Source organism: Pongo pygmaeus, chromosome 14 (assembly GCF_028885625.2).
Source record: "Pongo pygmaeus isolate AG05252 chromosome 14, NHGRI_mPonPyg2-v2.0_pri, whole genome shotgun sequence".
In the NCBI taxonomy this organism is placed as follows: domain Eukaryota; kingdom Metazoa; phylum Chordata; class Mammalia; order Primates; family Hominidae; genus Pongo; species Pongo pygmaeus.
The window spans coordinates 48,118,218-48,143,894 of NC_072387.2; the positions used below are offsets into that span (position 1 = coordinate 48,118,218).

At 39.3% G+C, this 25,677-nt stretch overlaps 1 protein-coding gene across 1 annotated transcript in view; it reads right to left on the reverse strand.

Annotated features, from left to right (window-relative positions):
* The window catches only part of LHFPL6 (LHFPL tetraspan subfamily member 6), a 257,485-nt gene that overhangs the window by 224,407 nt on the left and 7,401 nt on the right, over positions 1 to 25,677 (reverse strand). The gene's annotated exons all lie outside the window — the stretch shown is intronic.

Genomic DNA, 25,677 nt, shown 5'->3' on the forward strand with positions numbered 1-25,677 from the left:
TGAAGTGGAAATATCCAGAAAAAAAACAGAATATGATAAAGAATATAAACTTAAGCAGGAAAAACACCCTTTTTTTATGTGGTATATGAATATTGGGTGAGCTTGCATGGTGCCTGAGGGAACACAGTGGCTCATTTTATTCAGGACAATGACCTATTCAATTCTGAAAATATTGCTTCTATTTATCCATTTCAATTTAGTATATAAAAAGGTATAAAGCTATGTAAACAGAGCAAAACACCATATATATCTGCCTATATAAATGAAAAAACCTAACCCAAATAAAATCATTTCCAAAAGTCATATTTCTCAATTAGCTTTCTCTCAATTCTGTAAGCAGAATATTTCATTCTAGAAATTAAACTTGGAAAGCACTGTGAAATTGTTTTTATATGTATTTATATTTCACTTTTTCTCTGCATGATGCATAACTCAAAAACTCCTTCCTGCCCATCTCAGAAGCTCCAGGCTCTGGCTCCTTTCACCCCTACATCCTCTAATGTTCACACTGTCCAGTTTAGGTGGAGGCCAGTGCTACCTCCAGAGATGGACTCTTGCTTTGCTTTCCAGCAGCAGACCAGAATTTGAGTTGATCATATCCAGTGACCTCAACCCTAGAGTTCAGGATTCGACAAACACAGAGGGATTTCTACTGAACTTTCACCCACACTTCTCAATCATCCATCCTCCAACCTGAGCAGTTAACCCTTTTCATTGGTGCTTAAAACCATTTCCCATATTGGTTTTCATTACTGCTTGGAAATTGAAAATCCTAGCAGAATAAGACCCATGAGGGCAGAGATCATGTCAGCCCTGCTCATCAATGTATCTTTGGCCTTAGCTCAGTTTCTGGCACACAATAGAGGCTTAGTGAACATGGATGGATGGATGGATGGACAGATGGATGGATGGATGGATGGATGGATGGATGGATGGATGGATGGATTGATGGACGGATATAAACTGCAAAATCAGAATTGTGATTGGTTTCTAAACCATACAGAGCTTATCCACAAATGTCTTTGCAAACCTATTTGAATAGTTAAAACATAGTGGTTTTGGAGTTCATAAATGTAAGAGATCTATTAGCAATTAATGATGGCAAGGACTTCAGCAAGCATAAATAGGCTGGATAGCCAGGTCTTGGAACCCATCAATCTATTGGTCTCATTTTCAAAAGGAGAAAATGTTAGTTTTTGGAAATACAGGTCACTAATTTTATGTTGAGAACCTGAAAAAACTGCAAATGGCATTATTAACCAGATGTCCTAAAAAACTTACTCAAGAAAAAGTAGATTACCAGCAAGCAACACTATATCACCAAGAATAAACTGTGTTAAATTTACACCAACTTTGGTTTTGACAAGAAAATGCTACAGGTATAAAGTGTCTTGATTTTTGTAAGACATTTGATGAATTAATATTCTTAAAATGGAAAAGTCAAGTTTGGATGACAGGATAGCAAGCTGTATTCAAACTATTGAAAAATTATCACTAAAGGGTGCTATCAATAAATTAATATCTTCACTTTCTTACATATACAGAGTGCCCAACTAGAACTAGCAGAAATGAGTGGGAGGCACAAGCTCATTTGGAAAATTATGAAAGTGCTAACAATTTGAAACGTTGTAAAATGGATGAAACAACTTCTGGAGTCTTTAAGCACCTGTTCAAGCACATGGTGACTCTGACTGTCCAGAAGGAATGATTTAGAATGGTGGAAGAAAAGGGAATTCTTACATACTTTTCACTTCAAAATTCTAAGAGTCTATGAAATATCTATATACAAGGGAAACAATGGCCTAAGGAAAAATCATATGGGCAGGTTCTGACTCCAAGTTAGCTTTTCAAGCTTAATCTTTCTTTACTCTTTTTAAATTTATTTTCTTGTATTAATTTATTTATTTTTAGAAACACAGTCTTGCTCTGTCACCCAGGCTGGAGTTCAGCGGCACAATCATAGTCACTGTAACCTGGAACTCCTGGATTCAGGCAATCTCTCGTCTCAGCCTCCTGAATAGCCGGGACTATAGAAGTGAGCCATCACTTTAAATTTTAAAATCTTCACATCTTTTGTAGAGACAGGGTCTCACTATGTTGGCCAGGCTGGTCTCGAACTCCTGGGCTCAAGCATCTTCCAGCCTTGCTGTCCCAAAGTGCTGAGATTACAGGCATAAGCCACCACACCTGGCTAATTTATGTAATTTTTAAATATCCAGAAGGATTCATTAAAAACATGGCAAGAAAAGAGGATGTGGGAGTAAAATAATAGAGTAATATAGAATAGAATAATAATATAAAATAAAATGATCTTATATAATACAATATATATAATGTATGTATTAGAATGATATATAGAATGATAATCAAAGAACTAAGTAAGAAGATTGCCATGCAATTAGCATTTGCAGCAACAATGATTTAATCATGATTATAGCTCTGGTAGATATAAAATAGTTGTACTTTAAGTATTAACACTATCAACGGTCAGTATGGGGCAACAGTGTGTGCATGTGAGTGTGTGTGAGTGAATGTGTGTGTGTGCATGGGCGTGCCATGTGTGTATTTTTCTCCTAAATATTTAAGGCAAAAGCCTAAAGCAAATGAGGGTATTTCTTGAAGATGTATGTTCAAAGAAGAACCCTGTAATTTCTTTTACCCATGGTTAACATTCTTTATCTCCCCATCCAGTCAGATTCAGTAAGCAAGAATCCTTAATTTCCATTAATCTAACCACTACTAGATTGAAAGTGTAAAAAACAGCAATAAACTAACCACTTCATGTAGTTCAGATTTTAGGCAAGCTTATTCTTTTTAGGAAATGTTGAAAGATGCCTCAAACCACAAATCAGGCTGTATTTCAATAAATGTTTGCAACCACATATTGATAACAATAGGAGGCAGCCAAACACCTAGACAGATAGGGCAGGTCCCTGGTGAAACCCCACCTCCAAGCCAAAGACAGTTTAAAGCCTGAAAGCCAAGCTACAAGTTAAATCCTCGGACCAGATTGAGAACTTGTCTTCCTGTTTGATGCGCTTTCCTCTGAATTATCCCCACCCTTCACCTATTTTGCATATCCCTACCCTTTCCTAATTGGTCTTCTACACCATCATACCCAACTTTGAGTGGTGTCTTCGCCTTAACCTTTTGCCTATAAAGACCCCAGACTCAGTCAGTTGAGGAGGAGATGGCCTGACTTCAGGGAGGTGACAGCCTGACATCAGGGAAGATGACCTGCCCTTCTCATCCCCTCTCCAGCTGAGAACTGTTTTCATCACTCAATAAAACTACCCACCTTCACCATCCTTCAACTATCTGTGTGACCTCATTCTTCCTGGATGCCAGACAAGAGCTCGGGACCCACTGATTGTGGGTATCCAGAAAGGCTGTCACACCAGCCCTTTGCCCTTGACAGCGGAGGGCAGCCACCCCACACAACAAGGCAAGAGGCCAACTGAGCTGCTAACACACCACTGTCCATGGACAGTGGAATTTAAGGAGCACTGTAACATTCTCTCTGGGGCTTTGGGGTCATGGGCACCCTCACAGGGGCGCCACCACATTCCCCTCAAGGTGACATGCCTGGTCTGGCCACGGGCCCCGCATGGAGCTTGCTCCTGTGTCAGCACCCAGAGTGGCTGGCCAGATCCTACACTCGCTCGCCCATGTGCTGCCTCCTGCAAGGGATTGAGTGTGACAAGCCAAGTAGAGGGGGCTCACCTGCCGTGAGTTGGTGAAGGGGCCGAGGAAAATCCTGCATCAATATGTCCAAGGTTGTAAATGTGACAATTAAATCAGGGACAAAGGACATGAACTGGCCAAGGATACTGTATCACAGGACAAGAATTTCCTAGAATTGTATTTGTGTCCTACATAAGTAGCAATCAGATAGCAACATAGTAAGCTTTCATAAAAATAAAGACACCTAATATTGCATACAATCTAATATAAAATAAAGCATTTAAGATAGAACAATCTAAAGAGTTAGTCATCTATGGCTCAGAGCTGCAGTAGTATATTTTTTAAACTGCGTGTGTGTGTGTGTGTGACAGTCCCCAGTGAGAATCAGTCTGAGACTTCTTTCCAGAAACACATACACATACACAAATGCAGGGCCCAGACATAGACCTTCTATGAATATATGTATAAAGCCATAATTCAGAGGTTCCAGTCCTATTCTCAATAAAGGGTATTATACAGTACATCCATCTCCTATTACTCAAAAACCTCTCTTTAAGAAGTAAAAGCTTTATCCCTAATTGTTGCGGCTTTTGAAAAGGAAAACACATCACAGTCCAATTTTCTACACAAAGTAGGCTTAGCCACCTATCTTCCTTCTGCTCATAACTAAAATGTGTTGGCGGTTCTGTGTCTCTTCCACTCTTGCTGCCTGCCTCTCCGGTCCTCTATTTCCTTTAATCATCACCTTCCACTTTAAGGCTCAGCTGTTGCACAAATAGCCAGACCTTAACCTTCTGAGTTTGCATACCCAAGCCATCAAAAACTGGTAGGAAAAGCCATCTTTCTCCTAAGTGGAAGGATTTCCGGATTTGTGAAATACCAGTCAATGACCATTAGCTTCTCCTCCAAGTCAGCCAGTCAGTAGTCTTTGGGTCACCAGGCTGAGGGCAAGGGGATCAGAATTCATAGGAAAGTAATGAATAATGTTATTGAGGTTAAAGGTGAGATACACAATCTAATATCTGATGATGGCAAATTTCCTAGCTTATTTCCACATAAAGAAGAAACAACCAGGATTGAAACTAAATGTACCGCATACTGTTTTTTAACCTAGCCAATGCCGTAACTTCTATTGTGTTTTGAAGATTTGTAAAAATGTATGGTATAGGATTCCAGATACAACAGTATTTTAGGTACAAAACACATTTGATAGAGATTTTCCCTTATCAAAATAGGTGAAAATGTGGAATAGAGATTCACTCTTGCCTAAATACTCCTATTTCTACTAAGCAAAAAAAAACTAGGTGAAACAAATTAACTCCTGAAATAGATTGTACAATTTAACTGAGTATATATCAATAGGTCTTAGCCTTCAAAAGGAAGGCATCTTTTTTTAATGTATGTTTTTAAAAAGAACTGCTCACATGGAGTTTGTTCTGGGACCAGAAAAATACTTGGAAGATCTTAATGAAAATACAGAATAAAGAAAACTATTTTAATAGAACAATAATCATCAAAATAGATTAAAATTTATGAATGCATATCTGCATCTAAGGAAAAGCAGCCACAGTTGTAAATAGAAAATTTTCTGAGCTTGAAGGTTAGAACTTTAAATGCCCTTCTTTTACATGGTATAACTTTTTACAAAATACTTTTGGTTTAACGTCACAAGTTTTTTAATTACAGTGTATCTTTACTCTACTTTGCCCCACACAAAAGGGATTGGAAATAATCTTGCATCTAGGAAAAATTACTAAAGAAAAAAAAAGAAATAATATTGCATCTAGTAAATTCCTTCTAATATTAATATTTATGAGTAGGCTAATAGTTAATCATTTTGAAACTTTATAGGAAATAATTATAAAATATAAAAAGGAAGCTTGAAAGATTTTTCCTCTGCTTATTATTTTTGAAATATTTTTCCTCTATTTATCATTTTTGCAAACCATATGTCACCAGGTTTACACACGAGTCCAAGGCACCTTCTCTCATCATTCCAGAGAAAAATGAAGTATCTCCCAACAGAAAGGATATAGCTTCACTATAATTCATCTGTGTGTGAGATAGGGAAGGGGCATATTATAATGGGAAGGAATAGCTTTGGATGCACCTGATCCATATTTGAATTCCAGCTCAGCCAGTAGCCTGCTGCATACTCCTGACTTCTCTAAACCTCGGCTTTCACATCTGTGAAACAAGGCCCACGCTATCTTAGAAAGATACAGTAAAGATTACAAATAAGGCCGGGCGTGGTGGCTCACTCCTGTAATCCCAGCACTTTGGGAGGCCGAGGCTAGCGGATCACGAGGTCAGGAGATCGAGACCATCCTGGCTAACACGGTGAAACCCCATCTCTACTAAAAATACAAAAAATTAGCCAGACGTGGTGGCAGGCGCCTGTAGTCCCAGCTACTTGGGAGGCTGAGGCAGGAGAATGGCGTGAACCCCGAGAGGCAGAGCTTGCAGTGAGCCAAGATCGTGCCACTGCACTCCAGCCTGGGCGACAGAGCAAGACTCCGTCTCAAAACAAAACAAAAAAAGATTACAAATAAACATGTTCCACCTATGGTGTGTAAATAATAGGTCACATTTCATAATTATTTGGATTATTCATTAATTGATTATTCAATGATTTTTGCATGTTAAAGTCTTGTTCTCCTAGCTGCACTGCAGAGCGAGGTCTTGCATCCATAGTTAGCTGGATGATGACATACTGAGATTTCTGCAAATTGATATGGATGTACAAGAGGCTGGATGTGCAAGACAAGTGTACAAGCAAGAATGAGGCAGTGTGGTTCCTTCAACAAAAAACAGGTGGGGCCAGGAGTGGTGGCTCACACCTATAATCTTAGCACTTTGGGAGGCCGAGATGGGTGGATTACCTGAGGTCAGGAGTTAGAGACCAGTCTGGCCATCATGGTGAAACCTTGTCTCTACTAAAAATGCAAAAATTAGCTGGGTGTGGTGATGCACGCCTGTAATCCCAGCTACTCAGGTGGCTGAGGCATGAGAATCACTTGAACCTGGGAGGCAGAGTTTGCAGTGAGCCAAGATAGCGCTACTGCACTTCGGCCTCGCGACAGAGTAAACTCCATCTCAAGAAAAAAACAAAAACAAACAAACAAAAAAAACAAGTGGGTCTAAGAAATTTCCATTCTGTTCCCCGCCCGTCCCTCTCTGTCTTTGTTACAGGATACCTCATCAAAGAAAAACACAATGATGACCACATACACGGGTAACCAGAGCTATACTACCTTTCCTGGGAATAGCAGAGCACAGACGTAAAGACTGAAAGATGATGTGTTACATTCTGGTTTGTGATTCTGCTAATACCCACGGGACAATCATTTCTGAAACTATTTGTACCCTTACTTGTATTTCAGACTTTAGCGCACAGTTAAGGAATGATTTTTAATGCATTTTCCTCCAGGCTACTAGCATTTCTTCATCTATATTAAAATTAAAGACTAGTGTTAAAATTAAAAACTAGTATCATGAAAATCCACAAATAGTCATAAGATATCATTTTAGTCACAACGCCTTGCTAATTTACTATGACATCTCTGTGTTTCAAAATTAAGAAGTCCAAGTGGCCAGATTTATTTTTAGCTTCCTTTTAATTCTAAAAGCCCTAGCTTTTAGTAACAAGTGATAACGCTGTGAATCAGGCAGTCAACTAAAGGAAAAGAAGCAGCAAAGAACTGGGGTAGCAATTTGCCAGTAAAAAAGTTCAAAATTCTGAAGTGGGAAGGACATGGGGACAGCTGTGGAGTGGGGAGCTCCTTCCGCTGTGGGGTCCGGTTCGCTTCTGCCCAGGTGTGCACGGTTTCTCCTTATGTCTCACTTCTAACCACAGGACAGCCCGGATGCAGACTCTAGCCTGCTCCTGATCTTCAGATTGACTTTCAGCAGCTGAAGGATTATCTGTGCTGACACGTCTGATTAGAAATCACCAGTTTACTTTCAAATGTGTGGAGACCACAGAGGGGCCAACATTTACTTTCTATTCAGGTTTATGTACCTTGCAAGGAGCCCTAGAGGAGGCATCTCTTCCTTCTGCTTTATTGCAATTCAATTTCACTTGTAAATGAAACCTACCCCAGGGGATTTCTTAAATGTGAAGGTTTCGCTTACCTCTTCCTGGGACCAAGTGGCTCTTTGGCAGTTCTATTTGGGACTTGTTCCTATGTCTCCAAAAGTAGAGGAAATAAGCTCACTTTTCACTGCTCTAATTTAAAATCATTTTAACACAGTTCATACAGACTAGATTTGGGCCAAAATGATTTACTAGTACAGCACAGTTAAAGTCAGTAAAAATACTGGGGCCAAGAATGAGAATAGATTGCTTAGGGTGGTAGAGTTTACTGCTTTAAATTTTGTGCTAAGAAAACTGGCGGAGGCTGACATCAAAGATGGTAAATTAAGCATTAGTTCCAATTTGTGGTATGACAGGTACTAGTATTAAATAGCTGTTCTCCCTATTTCACTAGGAAGCAAAGAAGCAAAGCTTTCATACTATTAACTGGAAAACAAAGAATAAAGTATGCTTACTTCACAAGCAAAAATAAAAAATGGGAATTCAAATCTCTGGCTTTTTTCTGCATTACAAAAGAGTGGCTTCATGATTTCCGACCCGTGCAGCTCCAGAGGGTCACACTTGCTCTGCTGTCATCATCTTGAAATTCTTAATAATTTTTTTTGAGACAGGGTCTCACTCCATTGCCCAGGCTAGAGTGCAGTGGTGTGATCATGGCTCACTGCAGCCTCGACTTCCTAGTTTCAAGTGATCCTCACAACTCGGCCTCCTGAGTAGCTAGGACTACAGGCATGCACCATCATGCCCAGCTAATTTAAACAAATTTTTTTTCTAGAGACAATGTCTCATTACGTTGCTTGGGCTCTTAATAATTTTTGAACAAGGAGCCCTGCATTTTCATTTTGCATTCAGTCTCCCAAATTATATCACCAGTTCATTAGCTACATGAACATTATTATTCTATTACCCTTACCTTCTTACCAATAGAATGTGTTTAATTCATTCATTCATCCAATGACCTAATTTGTTGACATCCACTGTGTGCTAAAGATGCAAAACGCTCCAATAAGACAGATAAACTCACTATCTTCATGGAGTTAAAAAGGAAAAGAAAAAACAAAACAGTGAAAAATGATAACACTTAAGAAAAACACTTAAGTGCTAATGTGACCTTTAAAACTTTAACAAAAATTTCACTGGGCAGTTAAAAAGGTTACAGTATTCCTAAATTGAACAAATATGCCTGATTTTGCTGCTCCTCCTAGTCTTCCAGAGCATCCGCCCCTTCTCTCCACCAGGCTACACCCTGAGTGAGAAAGCAGTGTTCCTCCAAGGAAAATTGAAGTAGCAAGTACTTGAGAGCCAATTGTACGCATTTCAGGAAACTGTTTTTCAAATTTGGAAAGGTTAGCATTTTAGAAAGGAGCATATGTGCTTCCAAGTACAAGTTAAAAGAATGAAACTCAATGTGCACACACACTCAAGAGCTCCACTTGTCTCTAAGTATCAAGCTCTAAGCACCCCAGTGAGCTATTATCCCATTAGATGTATTTGGATCATCTATGAGAGGCAGTCTGGTGTGATGGTCTTAATGAAAAACACAATATCTGCATTAACTGGTGGATTATGAGTGTCTTCCCAACAACTCAATTTTTTTTTTTTTTAAGACAGAGTCTCACTCTGTCGCCCACGCTAGAATGTAGTGGCGCCATCTTGGTTCGCTGCAACCTCTGCCTCCCAGGTTCAAGCGATTCTCCTGCTTCAGCCTCCCAAGGGTGGGACTAGCTACAGGTGCATGCCACCATATCCAGCTAATTTTTGTACTATTTTTTTTTAGTAGAGACGGAGTTTCACCATGTTGGCCAGGCTGGTCTCAAACTCCTGACCTCTAGCAATCTGCCCACCCCAGCCACCCAAAGTGCTGGGATTACAAGCATAAGCCTGTAATCCCATGAGCCCAGCCCCAACAACTCAATATTAATGCTGACATTTGATAATATTTTAAAATAGAAATGTCTGGTAGCACATAAACAAGCATGTCCTGGCAGCTTGCCAGAAAAGACACGTTATCCATCAACCAAGACTGAATTGAAGAGAAGTGTTCTCAGTTCATTCACCACCTTTAAAATACACACGGGCAGCATGTCTCAACCCATATCACTGGAAATTTCTCTTTTCCTTTTCAGGAAAAGAGCAACCAAGTTAGTTGTTGTCTAAAGTAAATGGGTGAATCAATCATCATGGAGTGATAGGACAAAAGCACCCTACTAAAGACCCCTGACAGAAATGATTAAATCAGCATAAAGCAACAGCCGTGGACTACCTCACAGTAACATGTTCAACTGTTGGGCATTTCTGTGCTGTCTGTATGAGTGCAACTAAAGTAGGAACAGATATAAGAAAATCGTCTTTTGAAACTAACTTGACCAGAGATATGTACATTTAAACAGAATTTTATTTTAAGCGTACAGTCATTGGCATCCAAGACAGAAAACTGCATAGAATCTGCATTGTGCCATGAGGTGTGAGAGTGATGGACACAAGAAGTGACTTAGCCAAAGGAAGGAAGGAAATTAACAGCACAACACAGAGGGCACGGGGCAAGCAAGTCATGAACCCCAAATCAGTATCTTGCTCAGGTAAACACCTGAATTCAAAAGTTTCCAGAATACGTTTCAACAAGTCATCATTCAAATGCATATAAAAATTGTGACAGGTACAGGTTATGCTAAGAGGCCGCAGTCGGGGGCCAGGGGAGCTGACAATCATCTATGGTAGATGGTGCTCTCCCAAATCTCCATCAAAAACATTGCTCATAAAGTTTCCCAGGAGCTCAGGAAAGAGAGGATTCCCTCCAGCTGGGCAATCAGAGGAGACTTCATGGATAAGTCAACATTCAAACCAGGCCTTAAAAGGCAAATAGGTTTGGGGTCTGGGAAGACAGGAGAGAAAGGTGAAGGGAACAGTGTTCAGCAAAGGCACAACCATGTTGTTCTAATCTTATGTAACCTCTTGTGTAGCGAGTGCAGAAGAAACATCAGAAGATTCAGTGTGGCTAAAGTAGAATAAACAAGACGGGAGTGAATGGATGGTAATATGTCCAGGAGTGCCTGGGGTAACACTGTAGGAGGTCTTTATCTTACAGGGAGCAGCCAAGGTATTTTGAGCATGAAAGGGCCATGCTCACACCCAAGAGGATTACTCTGGCAGCAACATGAGGGTGCATAGGAGGGAGGCAGGCATGCAGGAAGGGAGCCCAGGCCAAGGACAGATACTCTCCACCCACAACAAGTCTTCTGAGCCATTTTGAAACAAATGTGATAGTGCACCAGGACACTAAACGAGAACAATATTTAATGCCAGAAGGCTTTTTAAATGGTCACCCAGCAGGTCATGACTCTTGTAACAGCATGCTTCCATGACATAGAGGTACATACTACATTAAGTAACTCTCTTATAGTAAATTCAAGACAATGAAATTTCTTGTCATTCTACCAGATTCAGCTTCTAGTTTCAAAATAATTCAGTTTTACAGCACATTCTTCTGTCCCATTTCTGACATCAATTTCAAAAATTTTTTTATCTTTTTCTAATAATATACTTGTTACAGTTTTTAAAGAATTATATACAACCATCAAAGATATTATTTTCTTTTTATTTTGCTCAATTCCTCCGAGGATCAGAAATGAAAGCTTCGAAACCCCTGAATTGAGCCCTAATCTTAGAAAATATCACTTCAACATACACCTGCAAATATCACTGGCAAGTTTCATTTTGTGAAGATAGAATAACGATCTAGCAATATAACATGATACTGAAGCTTGCTGTTGGTAGAATAACAATGGCATCTTTCTGAGGAAAAGAGTCTAGTGACCAAAGCAATGAATTTATAAACTCCTCAGGGTCACAGCCCTGTAGTATATTTACTTCTTTGTTCCCATAGTACCTATTACAGTTTCAAGCACAAAGCTGCAGCAGAACCTTAAGATTAAATGAGAAAATGTATACAAACATTTCTTGTATATTATGAAGTGCCATATTAAAAGTAGCTGGCATTAGTTGACTTAGAACTCTAAAGAACTAATTGTACTTTTAATTGGTCTCAGTGGTTATGCAAAACAGATAAAAATACAAATTTATGAACAGGTAGTAATCAGACTATAAACACATGAAAGCATATGGGAAGAGAGATGCGGAATTAAAGATGGGGTCTCACAGAAGGGACAGATGATATTTAAAATGCAATCAGAAGTAAGAAAACCCAGTATGTGGTGACAGGTGTTAAAAAAAAAAAAAAAACTTGTCCAGACACTGAGAACATGCATAAGGATATCTGCATGGCATCTCAAATTATGATCTGTGGAGGTCAAATATATCTAGTAACACAGTATATTTACCAGGTCCTGAATAAGAAGTCACCTACCAATAAGAATATTACAAGTTCAAAAATCAGCTAGCTAAGGAAATGCAATGGGAAAGCAATAGAAAACTAAAAGTAGATGAAAATAGAACCAAAGTCCTTTCTTTGTAGTTCTTCCTTTACAGTTCTTTATAATTCTTTACTGTTCTTTCTTAGTCTGCTTCTGTTCATTACATTTTCCCCAGTATCTAGAATGTTGCCTAGCACAGAGCAGGATTCAATAAATATTTATGTAACCAGCTGTTGGTAATAGCAACCATTTATTGGGAATCTACTTTATCACGGCTGATATTACGTAACTTACATGTTTTTAAACTTCACAAAAATTCGAAGAGTTAATATTACTATTAAGACCTAATATTACTATTACGTCCTGTAAACAAAGGACCTGAGGCCAAGAGTCTGTAACTTGTCCAGAACCAGGAAACTGATAAGTGGCAGAATTTAACCCTGTCTGTCCAGATCCTCTGTTCATTTGCTTTGCACGACAACACATGGTCATAGAGTAATGTGAACACACAAATAAAGGCAGTACTTTAAGACTTGCTAATACAAGAAAAAAGTACTAACACTTCATTTTACTTACAGACTCAAGGAAACAGTTTTTTCTGGAATCTGACTGCATGTAAAATCCTAAAGCATCCCACATAGGGGGAAAATGTTATTCTAATCTCATGCTGTAAGTAATGCTACAGAAACAATCTGCCAAACCCTACAAGCCTAACAAGCTAAATAAGGAAAGTATAGAGAAATGAAAATATTTTCCTGGTCCAATATTTTCCACCATCTTAGAATCCCATCAGATTCAGATTTCCAGATCTGCCCCATCTGGACTGCAAGATTATTATGGTAAAGCCACTCCACACAAAGTACAATTGTCTGAAATTACACTGAAGTCAAATGTACATCAAAAGGTGGCACACAGGGAAGAAGAGCTCACTGCTGTGTAATTTAATGAAACCTACTGAGCACCAAGGGCACAGACAGCCAAATTGAATTTTAAATGGTTCCTACCAGGAGGCTATAATCAGGATAGCCACCAGTGGGTGGATGAGATAAATGAACTGACTTTCTTCCACCAGGCGATCAAAATAGAATACTATCTTTATGCATGAGACAAAAAAAAAAAAGAAGAAGAAATTAAAATATTCAGCTTTCTTATCTCTTTTTTTTTTTTTAACTACATGGTCACTTCTAGATTCTGCTTTCCCCCAAGATATCTTTTGTTAATGAACATCATAATTTTTTTCCTACTTTGATTTTTATTGCAATCTATTCCAGACCAAAAACAAACCAAAAAAAAGTGCTATTCCTATAAAATACAAACTTCTCCATCATCCTGGTCCACCGGCGTAGTAACTGTTAAGCAGCTGGCACTATCTGAGGGGAGGCTTAAAATTATGATTAAAGTAGACACAGCTAGGAGCTTGCCTTTCAACCAGTACAGTCAAATGTAAAAGAAAATGTCAAAATTCAAAAGCCATGTGTTTTTAAGAGTAAATGAAGTAGTATCTACTCACGTGAAGGTTTTCAAAACACTGTTTTCATAAATCTATGTATTTTACCCTGATGTTTCTCATGAGCTCTATGCCCAGTGTTTCCAACTGTCCACCTTAAAGTCCCTGCAGAACTTGAACCAAAAGCTGTCCAGAACTCAACTCATCCCCTTGCTTCCTAAATCAGGCCTCCTGTAGACACATCAGTCTCCAAAAGCAGCGGCCTCATTCTACGAGGCACATGGACTTGAAAAGAGAGAGCTGCTACTGATGCATAATCTCACATGACAATCAGTTGCCAAGTCACATCGACTGCATTTCTCATCCCATCTTTCATCTCACTCTCTTTCTGTCTTACATGTCCCAGAGTCCAGGGTCTCATTCTGCAAATCGCTAAGAAGAGGGTAACAAGACCCAACCATGTGAATTGTAGTCCAGTGAGACTTTTATCAAAGTGGGGTATTTGGAGGGTAAGGCCATTAAGGAAATCAATGCAGAGCCAATCCTATAAAGCAGAATCAGGGGAGAGGATGGAAATTTAATGATCATGTGGCTACCACAGCTAACCCCCAACCAATGGGAAGGCATTTCACAATGTAGGAATTTGATCAGTAGCAAAATATTCAAGAGATCTGAATGTACCCTTGCCTGGCCCTTTTGTGGGGGTGTGATTTTAATGGCAAAACTGAAAATTCAGGAGAAAGGATTCAGGGTCTGCAGCTGAGTTTGGCTAAGGCAGACAGACGATGACCTTGTTCCATAGCTTACCCAATATGTGTATCTTACAGGATCTTGAGGATATCAACCAAATAGCAATCATCTTAGCAGCTGCATCATTCACCTGTACAATTCCACACACCAGATTTTGAGCCTCCTGAAGACAGACATCGTCATATTTTAGTCATTATTCAGCACAAAGCCTAGCATCTGCCATTCTGCAAAGTAGAAATTGGATCAAAAGCTGCAAAATTGAACTGGGTTAAAAGTATATATACAACAGCTTTTCAAGGAGGCCATATTATATTAAGTCTCAGGCAGAGAGCAAATTATTATTGCAATCTCTATCAGGCACTTTGGTAGGCTCTGGAAATAGTGTGGTGATTAAAACAGACCTCTGACCTTGGGGAGTTACAATCAGAGAAGAAAGACATTATACACCTAATTGCAAAAATTAAGTTATCACAAGCATACAATATTTTATGAAGAAAATGTACAGGATGCCAAATTCTTTTTTTTTTTAAGACAGCGTCCTGCTCTGTCATCCAGGCTAGAGTGCAGTGCACAATCTCAGCCCATTGCAACCTCTGCCTCCCAGGCTCAAGTGATCCTCCCACCTCAGCCCCCTGAGTAGCTGGGACCACAGACGCATGCCACCATGCCCGGATAATTTTTATGTATTTTTTGTAGAAACAGGGTTTTGCCATGTTGCCCAGGCTGGTCTTGAACTCCCGGGCTCAAGCAATTCACTGGCCTCAGCCTTCCAAAGTGCTAGGATTACAGGTGTGAGCTACCACATATGGCTAGGTGCAAAATTCTAACAGTTGTACCTCCTAATCAAATACCTAGACACCAGTGTTAACTTACACGTTCAAACAATACGTACAGAAATTCCAGAATGACATTTTCTCTTTCCAAATTACAATAATGGTTACCTCTACCTCACAAGGACTAGCATAAGTGAATCCAGGTGCCTTCCAGCCAACAAACCCTCAAGTTAACTCTCCCACGGTTTGCCTAAATGAACAAATTTCTCGTGCAAGCAAGTACAGGGATAAACAGCACCTCCTGGTTCATACCTCTTCACCTCTTCATTGGCTTTTAATCTCATAAATATCCTGAACAAATCCTCAATGCAAGTCCTTCTGACCACTGCCTCCCTCTCCAGCTTTACCTGACCCATCCTCCCTCATGTCCTCCGGTCTAGCATGCCTCGAAGGCAACTTGTTCCCTCACACCCAAGCGCCTCGTCTTGTCCCTGCTGTTCCCTCTCTGAGAGTCTCCCTCCCCTCCTCCTCCATGTCAGGCCTCGACTCCAGCCTGACTTCCTTAGGAAGGTCTTCCTTGGCACCCATCTAGGTCATGCCTGCCTGTGATATATTTTCTCTTTCTAATGTTTATCATGTCTGTAATTTTACTTTCATTTTGGGGGGAATTTGATTAATGTTTGTCTCTCTTACTAGATTTAGATTCTTAGTAGGCAAGATCCAGACTTTTCTGAGCAGCACTCTATCTCCAGGGCCTAGAGCAGAGCCTGACACCTAAAATACATTTGTTGAATAAGTGAATAAAAACAGAGAACCAATGGCCGGGCATGGTGGCTCACACCTGTAATCCCAGCACTTTGGGAGGGCCAAGGCAGGCAGATCACCTGAGGTGGCCTGATGAACATGGAGAAACCCCGTCTCTACTAAAAATACAAAAATTAGCCGGGCATGGTGGCACATGCCTGTAATCCCAGCTACTCGGGAGGCTGAGGCAGGAGAATCACTTGAACCCGGGAGGCAGAGGTTGCGGTGAGCTGAGAGCGCCATTGTACTCCAGCCTGGGCAACAACAGTGAAACTGTCTCAAAAAAAAAAAAAAAAAACATTAATTTTTTTCTTTATGTTTTTAAATCTAGTGTGTACCAGGGTAACTTCCTTTAAGACTAGAGTTAATATTCTTCTTTAGAGTAATGTTATGGTAAGTAATATTCTTACGTAGACCTGACTATAGAGTCTAGAAAGGAACAGCCTTAATGTCTAGGATTATAATTTTCCCTTTAGATTGGGTAATGCAAACCCAAGTAAGAAGGGCAAAACAACAAAAACAACATTCCAACATATACCAAACTGCAGAAAATAATGACTCCATTGTAGTTCCCTTCTAGACATGAAGAGAACATCGAAAACCTCATACTTCTACCCAAGGCAACTGTGTACACACAGACAGGAAGAAGAAATAATACAGGGAGCTTGGATTGTTATGGGGAGCCAAATCTTGCCAAAAACAAGAGGTCTATGGTGACTCTGACCATGTACCTAGGTTTCCACTTTCCAGCCACACACATGTTGAAATGACATAGTCCTGTAAGGAGTCCACTGCTTTATGTGTGTGCCCAACTGCACCCCACACCACCCCAATACACCCATATGGAAGGTGCATTAGTAGATTACTGAGAGGGCAAACAGGATAATCTCATCATAAGATGGCATTAGAGGTATGTGCTTTAATACAACTTCTGGAGCTTGAGGGAATATACAGAAACAACTAGGAAATCCATGCCTCATACATAGTGAGTCTTGCTAAGGAGCACAATATCCAATGAGGATTATATTTTATCACAGAATCATAACATTTTACAGCTTACAGGCACATTGCTTTTCCCAAAAATGTGATATGGCAAATATATGAGAACTATAAATTATACTAGATTGACAAGAGTACGTTTTGTGTGTCATGGCCTTCAATGCAATTGGCTCTTGGGACATACCATGAGCATTAACTCATAGACAACAATCAAGGGATAGCTAGTTTATTTGCTTTACTTTAATATATAGCTGTAACACAACTAACATAAGCTGTGAAGGCAATCTATTAGGTCTCCAGACTAAAAGATCAATTTACTACAGGTGACTGATAGCAATTTTCAATGGTAAACAGGTTGATAAATAACATTCATTTATTTCTTTATAAGTAAAATATAGGTATAATTTAAAATATCAAATTATTGATCAAGCTGTTTCTGTACCTCACTTCCATTTCTGTCTATAAATGCTCCCTGCCCACCTGTTTGCCCAGTGGGACTCTCTGAGCCTCCTTTGGTTCTGAGGGCTGCCTGATTAGAGAATCATTCTTTGTTCAAATAAGCTATTAAATTCAATTTGTCAAAAGTTTTTCTTTTCATAGTATTATGTATCATGTGTTATGAGATATTCTTCTTGGGCAAAAAGGAAGCCATTAATGGCTATTGCAGGATGCTTAACCTAATAAAATTTAGGATATTTTAACTTTAGCTATGATTAAAATCTACTAGATTTTTCTCCAAAAAATATATGGGGCACCCTCACCCCATACCTTGTAGTAAATCTGTTTCCATTCCCTGAACTCCCATCAGCTCTCTAGACTAATAAAATAAGAATAGATTCATTAAAACGTGGAGGGGAAAAAAAGAAAACGTCAAATTGTTTATGAAAATGAGATGCATAAAATCACTCTTACATCTAATTATTGTGTGTATATATATACACATACACAGCATTTCCTGCATTTTTAGGAAGAAAAAAAGAGTGTCTTTTTGTGTGAAGCAGTGAAGTTCAGTGACACTGTCAGCTGCTTTAATTGTCATCAGTATGCACCTTTTAAGCCCCCAGGTGTGCTGGGCAGTTAGTAACACATGCTTACATGCACACCAATGTGCAAATGATTCTAAAATCAGAGATATGCACATTGTAAAGCTGTATAATAAGTCACATCTACATACCATGGTAACGACAATATTTACTACTTTAAAAAATAACCCACTGAAAGCCAAAACAGTTGTAATTTATGTATTTTCTTTCCCCCTTTTCATTAACTTTTGAGGAACTAGAAAGAAAAAAAGAAAATGCTGGCTACTTATATAAACAGAGATATAAAATTACTGAGATATTCATTCATTCATCTATTCATCTAAAAATATTCATTGTGACAGCAGGGCTTGACTCCAGAAAATTCTTCAAAATCCTTTTCTTTCTGTTCCCACAGCTTCACTGAGATTCTCACCATCGCTGGCCAACATTGCTATAACAGGCCTGTAACTGCCTTTCCTGCTTTTAGTGTTCCCCAAGCCAATCTCTGCTCCTCACTGCTACTAGACTATATAGTTCCTAAGTCAGCTGCACCCATAGCCACTCAAAAGCTTCAATTTAGTTAAGTACATAATCCTCAGCTTGGGGCCAGGCACGGTGGCTCACGCCTGTAATCCTAGCACTTTGGGAGGCTAAGGTGGGTAGATCACCTGAGGTCAGGGGTTCAAGACCAGCCTGGCCAGCATAGCGAAACCCTGTCTCTCCTAAAAATATAAAAATTAGCCAGGCATGGTGGCATGCGCCTGTAATCCCAGCTACTCAGGAGGCTGTGGCAGAAGAATTGCTTGAACCCAGGTGGCAGAGGTTGCAGTGAGCCAAGATTGCACCACCTCACTCCAGCCTGGGCAACAAGAGTGAAACTCCATCTCGAAAAAAAAAAAAGAATCCTCAGCTTGGAACATAAATTGGGGCCTTCATAACCTGACTCCATCTGTCCTCTCCACATTAGTCCCTATCACATCACTCTCACCTCATACCTTGCAGTAAATCCATTACCATTCCCTGAACTCCCACCAGATCTCTTAACGATTCGTTGGCTTTGAGGACTTGATGTTCCCCTGTCTGAAGGCTGAGGAGGCTGTCTGCTCACCAGACCCAGGTCAACTAGCACCTCTGCTATGACGCCTTCCCAGACTCAATGTCACTCCTGCCCTGCACACCTGCAGCATTTTGTTCATACTCCAGTGGACCCTGGACATTCCTAGATTAAACATCTGTGACTTTGGTCTAGTCATCAAAAATCCTATAAGTTCACAGCAAGACACAATCCTCCATACTGCCTTGGCAGCAGGATGAATTTGAATTATGTATTGTGTTTCACCCAGGGTCCATCCAGGGAAGCCAAAACCATCCTAGATATTTCAAACACAGAGAATTTTGTACAAGAAATTGGTTCTACAGATGACGGAAGAGCTAAAAGGCCAAACAGGAGCTAAAGAGCCAACCCAGAAAGTAGCATCAACAGAAAACTATTGCTGTCCATTAGATAGGAGTGATATTGACAGAAGATGGCATTACTAGTGATGAGAGTTCTGGGCTTCCTAACTAGGGTAGGATCATGTTGTGATTTTCTGATGAGAGCTGGGACCATGAAGGGCAGGGCTTTCTAGGAGGAGAGAACCATGCCCACGAAACTGCACAAGGAAAAACAAGAGAAGGAGAAATAACCTGGATTCTCCCAGTCTCCTTCTGTCTTCCAAAAGCGCCTCCCACTGGCCGGATATCCAAGTGCCAGATGCTAAGGCTTCCAGGAAACGTAGTCCTTGTGATTTACAGCCAAGCAGGGAAAGGGCGGGATGGAAAGCGAGTGGCACACAGTGTGTGAGGCTGCTGAGCCCCTCACGTGGCTGCCGAGTGAGCCTCACCAGCTGATCACCGTCTGAGTAAAACACAGAAGTGTGTGTGTTACATATCATGAGTCCTTGGACTGTAATTATACCTTGCATGTTAGTTTCCTCTATAAGACCGTGAGCTCAGCAACAGCAGGAACCCAATTTTTATCCCAACACGTAGCACATTAATTGACATACAGTGGGCACTCGATAAGTAAATGCCCTTAACCACCAGTCCCCTGGATTTACAACATACTTTAACTTGGTATTTCCCAAAGTTTGTTCTGTTGACCATTAATTCAAAGAGATGTTAATGCATATTACAAGTAAATAGGGCCCTGCCATTCGCAAATAAGTTTGTGAAACAAAGTGTTAAATAAACTTAAGCTGGTTTGTTTATTGCAGAATTATTCAGAGCTTTTAAAATGAGCTTGAAGAGGGAACTGTAGTATGACACACCATCATTTCAACATACATGACGACTAAATACTTTTTCCAAAGAACTAACATTATGCAGGAACCTCAGTTCTAAGGGGACATTGCTTAAATTTCTTCACATTGGCAGCATTACTTCCTTTTATCTTTGAAATATTCCCATGAGGTACAGAAGAATAAGGTCACACCTTGTAGATACAAGTGTTGCTAATAAATAATTAAATCTAAAGAATACATCAAGTATTAATTGGATATATAAAGTGTCATTTACTATTCTAGTCACTGCAGCGCTAGAATAAAAATATAAGTCATAGTTCCTACCCTATTTGAAGAGATAAGAAAAACAAAGAACCATAAAATGAAACTTTCTTTTTTATCCAACAATATTTTTATACATGCTTTGTACATCAAGATACCTGGTGCTATTTGATCATTAAAAATCTGAGACCCATGGAGGGTAATTATTTACTGAAGTGATAAGCAGGTCAGCTCTGGAGCTTACAATTTCAATTTCATGAATTCTAACAGCAAATCACTAACTGGAATGACATCTACCAGATAATTTTTTTTTTTTTTTTTTGAGATAGAGTCTTGCTCTGTTGCCCAGGCTGGAGTACAGCGGCGCCACCTCAGCTCACTGCAACCTCTGCCTCCCGGGTTCAAGCGATTCTCCTGCCTCAGCCTCCTGAGTAGCCGAGATTACAGGCGCGTGCCACCACACCTGGCTAATTTTTGTATTTTTAGTAAAGATGGAGTTTCACCATGTTGGTCAGGCTGGTCTCGAACTCCTGACCTCATGATCTGCCCACCTCGGCCTCCCAAAGTGCTGGGATTAATTACAGATGTGAGTCACCGCACCCAGCCCAGATAAAGAAAATTTTTTAAAAACTAGATCCCCAATAATAACTTAACCAATATTAATGACCAGAACTGAGCAATGTTGTATCCAACCCCATGAGCCTCTAAAAATGACCATTTAAAAATCTATGAGAAATTCCTGGACTTTTTTTTATTATGATATAGCTAAAACTTCCATTTGTTTCTACATTTTATTGATCCGGATTGATAAAGTAGGACATTATCCTTCATTTTTAAAGAAAGACACAAAGCCTTTGGTTTTGTTATTTAAGAAATATGTCCTTTGGAATTAACATTATCATTAACCTTAATAAAGGATTATTACAAAGGCTTCCAACAATGGGTGTCTACACTAGAAAATTTAGCCAGCACATGATCGTCTGTTAAATAATTTTTAAAAGACAGTATGCTTGCTTTGGTCAGATATTTTGGCATTCTCCCCAAATGGCCTCTCTATTACACATTACATTATTAATATTAACATGTAATACAATTTTTGAATATTGACAAAAAGTTGCTACATCATATTACAAGTATTTCTATCATACCAGAATCATAAACTGAGGGCCAAAGAGACAATAAGAATATTCCCTTTTGTTGAGACTTATTCATGGTGAACAAAAATTCTGATTTCTAAATATAATATAAAGTAGAAGTTTAATCAACACTTTTAATATTATGGTGATAGTATTCATAGCCTAGTCAGTAACTAATGGGATAACTTTGGTTTTCATGCTCTAAAATTCAGTGTTCTCATCTGTTAAAAAAAAAAAATTAATCACCTGCTTCACTGAGGTGAAATGAAAACTGAATATGTTCTACAGATCAAGGTTCCCTTCAGGGTGCAGGACCCAAATAAATTAGGAAAATATTGAATCCTATATTCCTCCCCATTTTATCTAGGAGATTGGCAATATGCATCAACACACCAAAAGCTCTGTGAAGTTCTGCTGCAATGAATCTATTAACTTTCCAAAACCAAGTGCTTCTCAAGCATACTTGTCCCTAAGACTGTTTTTCTTTTTCCTGGTCGCACCTATTGGTACACCCAGGAATTAATGCTCCTCAGAACTCAGTTAAGGCTGATGCTTCAAGGGAGCAACAAGATCAACTCTTGTGACATCCAAGAATAAAAGTTTTGAGTTGCTACTTTTATTCTTTCTGATTATAACCAACACCCACAATAAGACACCCTTGCCAACCTGGAGAGTTCAAATACAGAGTGTATAACAGTGATGACTTTGCGTGGAGTGCAAATTGTATGCATCTCATGATACTTACATAGAATCATATAAGTATCATTGATATGTAAGTATGATATGATACACAGAATGATGTAAAGATCTCTTGAGTGTGGTTTTTGAGTTCTTTCTACGGAAATGTTTATGAATTTACATTCCTCAGTTGGTTTCCTTTGTGACTAACAATTTGTTTTCACAAGACAGGTCAACAATTTGCATTTCAGTCTGTTAGTGAGGCTAACTAATCCATACTGACCATGGCCTCAGGGGTATCTGGCTATGGCTGTGTTTGCTGGTGGAAACTAAGGGAAGTAAGTTAAAAATCAAACAACTCTTTTTGAAAGATTTTGCCTAAAGTAAATGGAGAATTGAACCACATCAAAAATAAATAATTCTAGCGAAAAAGTGTTTCACAGCTGCTAGTAAGTCCAAGTATAATGGAAAACTCTATATCCCACTATTTTAAGACTTACTATGATTATTATTTTTACTTCAAAAATACAAAGTTAAAAAGTAAAAAACAGTAACTCAAAACAGGGAAAAACTGATAAATTTGACAAAAAAGAAACTAGATCTGAGCCCACTCTAACAGAACATGTAGCAGCAACATCACATTGTTGCAGGATGAAGGAGGAAAAACACAGCATTGGGAATGATGGTGGGGTTTGCAATTTGTAGCTGGAGTCATACATCAAAATATGGTCCTCATCTAAGTATAGCATAGAAAATATTTCATTCTTTTTTATGAGTGTATATACAAGGCTAACCATCACCTAAGGTCAGCAAGCAATATAAAAGCAAAACCAACAATAAATGCATCTGTTCCTACACCAATTCTGATGTTCTGCAGCTCAAATCACATCACCCTCAAAATGACCACTACAGAGGTAACGATGATTCACTCTAAGCTTAACAGTGGTGTAAGTCTGCATCCCAATACTAGTACAATATGAGGTTTTAGGCAAATAAAATTGGTTTGTGTTTCTCCAAATACGGTCTGTGGACCATCTGTGTCTAGAACACATGGGGAGTTTGTTCAAAGTGCTCCCTGGGCCCCACCCAGACCCTCCCAGCAGTCTCTCTGGGGCTAGGCCTTGGACTCTTTACATGGGATAAGCTCTCTGGTGAGTTTTAAGCCTACTAGAGAGCTAAAGAATATTGTATTGAGGCTGGGTGCAGTGGCTGACGTCTGTCATCCCAGCACTTTCGGAGACTGAGGCGGACGGGTCACCTAAAGTCAGGAGTTCAAGACCAGCTGGCCAACAAGGTGAAACACCATCTCTACTGAAAATACTAAAATTAGCCGGGCATGGTGGCAGGTGCCTGTAATCCCAGCTACTAGGGAGGCCAAGGCAGAAGAATCGCTTGAACCCAGCAGGCAGAGGTTGCAGTGAGCCAAGATCACACCAATGCACTCCAGCCTGGATGACAAGAGCAAAACTCCATCTCAAAAAAAAAAAAAGAATATTGCATTGAATTCTGATATGGAGAACTTAGAAACTTCACAGGAAAGCATCAAAACAATAAAAATCTTTCTCACGTTAAGGTTTAGAAAACAAGTTTTTTAGAAAAAAAAATGTATGTAAAAAACTAAACTGGTGACCATGAGGATTTGGAAACATCATTTAAAAACATTGTTAGATATCACCACCGATCCCACAGAAATACAAACTACCATCAGAGAATACTATAAACTCCTCTATGCAAATAAACTAGAAAATCTAGAAGAAATGGATAAATTCCTCAACACATACACTCTCCCAAGACTAAACCAGGAAGAAGTTGAATCCCTGAATAGACAAATAACAGGCTCTGAAATTGAGGCAATAATTAATAGCTTACCAACCAAAAAAAGCCCAGGACCAGATGGATGCACAGCCGAATTCTACCAGAGGTACAAGGAAGACCTAGTACCATACCTTCTGAAACTATTCCAATCAATAGAAAAACAGGGAATCCTCCCTAACTCATTTTATGAGGCCAGCATCATCCTGATACCAAAGCCTGGCAGAGACACAACAAAAAAAGAGAATTTTAGACCAATATCCCTGATGAACATCGATGCTAAAATCCTCAATAAAATACTGGCAAACTGAATCCAGCAGCACAGCAAAAAGCTTACCCACCATGATCAAGTGGGCTTCATCCCTGGGATGCAAGGCTGGTTCAACATACACAAATCAATAAATGTAATCCAGCATATAAACAGAACCAACGACAAAAACCATATGATTATCTCAATAGATGCAGAAAAGGCCTTTGACAAAATTCAAAAACTTTCATGCTAAAAACTCTCAATAAATTAGGTATTGATGGGACGTATCTCAAAATAATAAGAGCTATCTATGACAAACCCACAGCCAATATCATACTGAATGGGCAAAAACTGGAAGCATTCCCTTTGAAAACTGGCACAAGACAGGGATGCCCTCTCTTACCACTCCTATTCAACATAGTGTTGGAAGTTCTGGCCAGGGCAATTAGGCAGGAGAAGGAAATAAAGGGTATTCAATTAGGAAAAGAGGAAGTCAAATTGTCCCTGTTTGCAGATGACATGATTGTATATCTAGAAAACCCCATCGTCTCACCCTAAAATCTCCTTAAGCTGATAGGCAACTTCAACAAAGTCTCAGGATACAAAATCAATGTGCAAAAATCACAAGCATTCTTATATACCGATAACAGACAAACAGAGAGCCAAATCATGAGTGAACTCCCATTCACAATTGCTTCAAAGAGAATAAAATACTTAGGAATCCAACTTACAAGGGACATGAAGGACCTCTTCAAGGAGAACTACAAACCACTGCTCAATGAAATAAAGGAAGATACAAACAAATGGAAGAACATTCCATGCTCATGGGTAGGAAGAATCAATATCATGAAAATGGCCATACTGCCCAAGGTAATTTATAGATTCAATGCCATCCCCATCAAGCTACCAAATGACTTTCTTCACAGAATTGGAAAAAACTACTTTAAAGTTCATATGGAACCAAAAAAGAGCCCGCATTGCCAAGTCAATCCTAAGCCAAAAGAACAAAGCTGGAGGCATCATGCTACCTGACTTCAAACTATACTACAAGGCTACAGTAACCAAAACAGTATGGTACTGGTACCAAAACAGAGATATAGATCAATGGAACAGAACAGAGCCCTCAGAAATAATGCCGCATATCTACAACCATCTGATCTTTGACAAACCTGACAAAAACAAGAAATGGGGAAAGGATTTCCTATTTAATAAATGGTGCTGGGAAAACTGGCTAGCCATATGTAGAAAGCTGAAACTGGATCCCTTCCTTACACCTTATTCAAAAATTAATTCAAGATGGATTAAAGACTTAA